Genomic DNA, 6000 nt, shown 5'->3' on the forward strand with positions numbered 1-6000 from the left:
ATTGGAGTCAAAAACTGAGAAATTTGGAGAAATTTTGGGGAAAAATGGTAAATTTTAGAAAATTTGGGCCAAAAACTGGGAAATTTCTGAAAAATTCTGGAAATTTTGGTGGAAATTTGGGAAATTTGGGGGGAAATGGGAAATTTTAGAGGATTTTGGGAGCTTTTGGGAAATTTTGGTGGAAATTTGGGAAACTCGGGTCAAAAATGGAGAAATTTGGAAAGGGTTTTTTTGGAAAATAGGGAATTCTGGGAAATTTGGGCCAAAATTTGGGAAATTTGGGTCAAAACTGGTGAAATTTGGGAAAAATTTCAGAAAATTTGGGAAAATTCGGGTCCAAAATTGAGAAAATTTAGGGAAAAATTCAGGGAAAAATCAGGAATTTGGGGGGAAAATTTGGGGCATTTTGGGATAATTTGGGGGAATTTTGGAGGTTTTTGGTAATTTGGGGAAATTTTAGGGAAAATTGGGGATTTCTGGGGAAATTTGGAAGATTTGGGGGAATTTTAATAGATTTGGGGAGATTATTTGAGGAATTTTTGGGAATTCGGACATTTTGGGGAAATTTTGGAGATTTTTGGGAAAATTTTGGGAATTTTGGGGAAATTTTGGAACAATTTTGAGGGATTTTAGGAAATTTTCAGAAAATCGGGAATTTCCGGGGAAATTTGGAGGATTTGGGGGAAATTTTGGAGAATTTTTATGGATTTTGGGAGATTTTTGGGAATTTTGGGGAAATTTTGGAACAATTTTGAGGGATTTTAGGAAATTTTCAGAAAATCGGGAATTTCCGGGGAAATTTGGAGGATTTGGGGGAAATTTTGGAGAATTTTTATGGATTTTGGGAGATTTTTGGGAATTTGGTGAAATTTGGTGATTTGGGGTTTTTTTCGGGGATTTTGGGGGAAAATTTTGGGGGATTTCAGGAAAATCAGGAAAATGTCTGGAAATTTGAGGGATTTTGAGAAAATTTTGGGGAAATTTTGGGATTTTTTGGGAATTTTTCGCTAATTCTGCCTCTCCCCCTCCTCAGAGCTTTCGCTGGAGCCGCTGGAGGAGGAACCCACGTTGAGGCGGGGCCTAAAACGGAAGTGAGAGGAGCCAGAGCCCCAAACGAGACTCGGGGGCGAGGCCAAGACCAAAGATGGGGCGAAATTCCCAAAGAAATCGTAAAAATACTGAGAAATTCCGGAGACAATGTATAAAATAAAACGGTGAAAAAACCAACATGGCGGCCAACAGCGGGTGGGGCTTAAACCGGAAGAGGGCGGGGCCTAAGCAGAATGCGAGTCGGGGCGGGACCAAAAACCGAAAATGGGGAGAAATTCCACCAAAAAAATTTGGGAAACTTTAAAGGAAAATTGAGATAGAGAAAGAAAAAACCCAAATGGCGGCCGGGTGGGCGGGGCTTAAACCGGAAGTGTGTGCGTGTAAACAGTAAATGGGTGGGGCCTTGAACCGGAAGTGGGCGGAGAAATCCGGACATTGAGATTCTGGCAATTTTAATTGTCCCTAATGAGTGGGAGGAGCTTCAACAGGAAGTTGCCGGCGTGAAAACCGGACGTGGGCGTGGTTTAAAAAGGACATGACACCGTTTAAACACAAAATGAGCTCAGGGTGAGAATGTCAAGAAGGGGGCGTGTCCTGATGATGTCACGACTTCTCTCCCTCATTACCATCCCGCCCCTTCCGGCCCCGCCCCCCGAGGTCGTCCCGGAAGTTCCGCAGCCACCGACGCTCGATCTCAAGAGGTGAAATCCTGAAATTTTGAGGGCGAAATTTGGGAATTTGGGGAAATTTGTGGGATTTTGGGGGATTGTTCCAAGTTTCTTGGGATTTGGGGGAGAATTTTGAGATTTTTTGGAGATCTTTTGGGGGGGTCGGTGAAAATTTGTTGGAATTTTGTCGAAATTGTTTTAAAATTTGTCCAAAATTCATCAAAATTTTGGGAAAAAATCAGGAAAATTTAAGGGAAAAATTGTGAAGAAAACAAATTGTAGAAATTTCGTAAAAAATTTGAATCAAAATTCTTCAAAAATTCATCCCAAAACCATCAAAACTTTGAGAAAACTCGGGGAAAAATTCGGGAATTTTTTCCTGATTTTCCAAAAATATTTTAGGGAATGTTTTTGTTAAACTTTTTTGGGATGATTTTGGTCAGGTTCAATTCTGGTGTTTTTGGAGAAATTTTTCGCGATTTTTTGAGTCAGAACTTTGGATCAATTTTTAACAAATTTTTAAAAACAAATTATTGAAATTTAATGAAATTTGAATTAAATTTTTCCCAAATTTTGGCCAAAATTCCTCCAAACTTTGCCTGATTTTCCTGATATTTTTAATTACAATGTTTTAATTTTGGGGGGAATTTTTTGGGAACTTTCACAGTTGTTCGGGGAATTTTGGGAATTTTTTCCCACATTTCTCCTCCTCCCCCTCCCAGGCTGCTCCTTGACCACGCCCAGCCCCCAGAAGGGGCGGAGCTTGGCGCCATCCTCAGCCGGGTTGGCCACGCCCCCTGGTGGCCGAGCTTGGGTGGGCTTTGGCCACGCCCCTTTCTCATAAACCACGCCCACTTCCCCTTAAACCATGCTTTAAGCCCCACCTCTTCATTTCCCTCCGCATTATCCCCCACCCACTTTACGCCACGCCCACTTGTCTTTCAAGCCCCGCCCACTGAAGCCCCGCCCACTTTCCTCAACCCGATTTTACGCCCACTCCCGTTTGGCCACACCCATTTAAGCCCCACCCCTTTACCTTTAAGCCTCGCCTATTTCCACTTTAAGCCCTGCTCACACAAGCCCCGCCCACTTTCATTATCCCTGCTATAACCCCACCCCTTTAAGCTCCTCCCACTTCACTTCCCACTTACATTCTGCCCACTGAAGCCCCGCCCCCTTTCCCCCAGACCTCGGTGCCGCTCATTGGCTGCAAGTGGAGCAGCCCCGCCCCTACGGCCCAATCAGCATCAAGCTCCCCCCACGGCGTCAATAAACCATGCCCACATGGCCGGAAATGGAGTTGTGAAGCTTGGGGGGCTGCCCTCGAGGGGCTGCGGGAAGCGGCGGGGGCTGGGCTCAGCCCCACACGGCGCCAGAGGAGCCCGTTCAGCGGCCGGGCGGGGAAATGCCCGTTGGTGGCAGCGTCCCCCTCGAGCCCAAGGCTCGGCAGCGCTGCCGTTGCCCCAGAGCCGCTCCAGCCCGCACAGCGGCAGCTGCTGCGCTCCGGCCGCACTCTGACTCTCTCCGTTTCTCGGTCTCCTGGCCCAAAAGCAGCGCCGGCATCCCGGCTTTGCAAGGCCGGAGCCAAGGCCGCGTCCCCCGCACGGCATTTCCCCAAGGCTGAAGCCGCCGGGTCGCTCCGAGGGACGCCGCGCTTGGGGTGGATCCCTGCTCCGGGTTAGTTTGGGGGACCGGGGGCAGGGGGAATGGCGAACAGCAGCAGAGCGAAGGGAGCGGGGATGGGATAGGATGGGGCGGGAGGGGATGGACGAGTGGTTTAGGGTTCGTGGGGTGGAGGTGTCGGACTCTGAGGTGCCGTCCTGACCCGTGGCAGGTGTGAGAAACCGCCTTGCTTGGTGGGAGAGCAGGACTGGATTCGTGTTGTTTGAGGGCGGGGAGGGGATGTTGATTTTCTTTCATTCTTTCTGCGGCCAAAACCTCGCCGGGCACTGGGCGGGGTTAGCTTTGGGGGGCCCGGGGACGCGAGGCTTCGAGGGAATTTCCCCGAGGCTCAGGGCTGCTAAAGCTCCCCCCCGGAGCGGACGTTGCGGCTCCCGCGCCCAGCACCCCGGGGACGCGTGCCACCCAGCGGCACCGGGGACACCCGGCGCTGTCCGGGTGCTGCTTCTCGCTGAACCTCAACCCTCTGCCTCTTCTCCCTGCAGCATCTGCCCCGTGCATTTTCTGCCTCCACGTGAGCCCTGCCCGGCGCCGAGGCCATGGCGAGCCCCAGCCCCGTGCTCGAGGCTCAGGAGCAATCCAGCTCCAGCCAGGAGCAGCAGCAGCAGCAGCAGCGCCGCGAGGAGCCCAACATGCCGTGGCTGGTCAATCTCACGGGCGCCGACCTCGGCCTGCCTCCCATCTCCGAGGATCCCAATGATCGCTGCAGCATCTGGGAGAACCTGGTGAGCCTGGTGGACTTCCAGAGCCCGGGTTTTTCCCTGACCTCCGAGGAGCTCTGCGACTTCCTCGACATTCCCAGCACGGCCGCGTCCTCCTCCTCCGCCTCCAGCGCAGGCGAGGTGACTGCGTCCCTGCCCCAGACCGTGCCCAGGTCCCCTCCGCCCGCCGAGGACGTCGACTACAAAACCAACCCGCACGTCAGGCCGCCCTATTCCTACGCCACCCTCATCTGCACGGCCATGGAAGCCAGCGGGAAGTCCAAGCTCACCCTGGCCGCCATCTGCAAGTGGATCCGCGACAACTTCAGCTACTTCTGCCGCGCTCATCCCAGCTGGCAGGTAGGAGCCGTTGGCAGGACTTCAACCCTGGGGTTTGTTCTCTTTTGCATCTAGAGCGCCATCCGGAACAACCTGTGCGTCAACAAGCGCTTCGTCAAAGTTCCCTGGGACAAGGGGGAGCCGGGCAGAGGCGCCTATTGGAAGTTTCACCCTCAATACACCAAGTGGCCCAAGAGCAGCAGCTCCGAGGGCCGCGGGGCGTTTCCAGAGCAAATCCCGCCAGCCTCCAGCAAGCGAGCCCAGCCAGCAGCTCAGCGTGCGCCCAGCCCGGCCCATGGCAGCCTCGAGGTGGGCGCGGAGCTGCAGCAGCCGCTCCAAGAGTTCGAGGAGTTTGGGAGCAACCTCTACAGCGATCCCATGGGGAACGAGGAGGGGCAGCAGGTCCCAGAGCAGTTCCCGCAGCAGGTCCCGGAGCAGTTCCCGCAGCAGCTCCCGCAGCAGGTCCCGGAGCAGTTTCCAGAACAGTTCCCAGAACAGGTCCCGAAGCAGTTCCCAGAGCAGTTCCCGGAGCAGTTCCCGGAGCAGTTCTCGGAGCAGTTCCCAGAGCAGGTCCCGGAGCAGTTCCCGGAGCAGTTCCCGGAGCAGTTCCCAGAGCAGGTCACGGAGCAGTTCCCAGAGCAGGTCACGGAGCAGTTCCCAGAACAGTTCCCGGAGCAGTTTCCAGAACAGTTCCCAGAGCAGGTCCCGGAGCAGTTCCCGGAACAGTTCCCGGAGCAGTTCCCAGAGCAGGTCCCAGAACAGTTCCCGGAGCAGTTCCCAGAGCCCTGCCCCACAGCCCTGGTGGCCGAGGCTTCTTGCCTGCCCAGCGATGCCCCGGGCGACCCCGAGGAGCCGCACGAGCTGACCGCACTGATGGGCAGCATTGACTGGGAGGCTCTGCTCAGCCCCTCCCTGGAGCATGATTTCCTCGCTCTCGACAACCTGGAGCTGCCACCTTCCACCCTGGCTGAAGTGTTGCCCCTGTGCCCGGCAGGGGAGCAAGAGCAGCAGCAAATCCCCGCCGAGCCCGGCCTCACCACGCCGGGCTTGGATGAAAACCTGACGGCCGCGGCTTTCCTGGAGGTTACCTGGAACGAGGAGACACCGGAGAATCTCCTCCCCAGCTGCAGCTTCCTGGAGCAAGGGGCTGAAAACATCCAGGCCTCGCTGCCCAACACGGATGTCATGGACTTTGTGGACGACCCCTTTAAATCTCTCGTAGAGATGGGCGATTAGACTACATTAGATAGGATAGGATAGGATAGGATAGGATAGGATAGGATAAGATAAGATAAGATAAGATAAGATAAGATAAGATAAGATAAGATGCTGCTTTGCCTCCTGGGTGGGACCCAGGGGGTGGGGGGGAGACAGGACCTGAACAGGATGGGGGGACACGGGCAGTGCCCCCCTGTCCCCGCTGTGCCTCCCCCGTCCCCGCTGTGCCCAGCCCCCCAGTGCCCCCCCCATACCTCCCAGCGCCCCCTGCCCCCCCCAGGCCCCTCCTGACCCCCTCAATGCCCCCCTGCTCTGCCCCCCTCACCTCCCCGGTGCCCCCCTGC

At 54.4% G+C, this 6000-nt stretch overlaps 1 pseudogene; it reads left to right on the forward strand.

Moving 5' to 3' along the window:
* The first annotated feature begins 1228 nt into the window (after nt 1-1228).
* LOC136303523 (forkhead box protein J1-like) lies at nt 1229-5674 on the forward strand (annotated as a pseudogene).
* Nucleotides 5675-6000: the final 326 nt, after the last annotated feature.

The sequence above is a fragment of the Chamaea fasciata genome, unplaced genomic scaffold (assembly GCF_029207755.1).
Source record: "Chamaea fasciata isolate MVZ Bird 193981 ecotype frontalis unplaced genomic scaffold, bChaFas1.0.hap1 SCAF_36, whole genome shotgun sequence".
Classification (NCBI taxonomy): domain Eukaryota; kingdom Metazoa; phylum Chordata; class Aves; order Passeriformes; family Sylviidae; genus Chamaea; species Chamaea fasciata.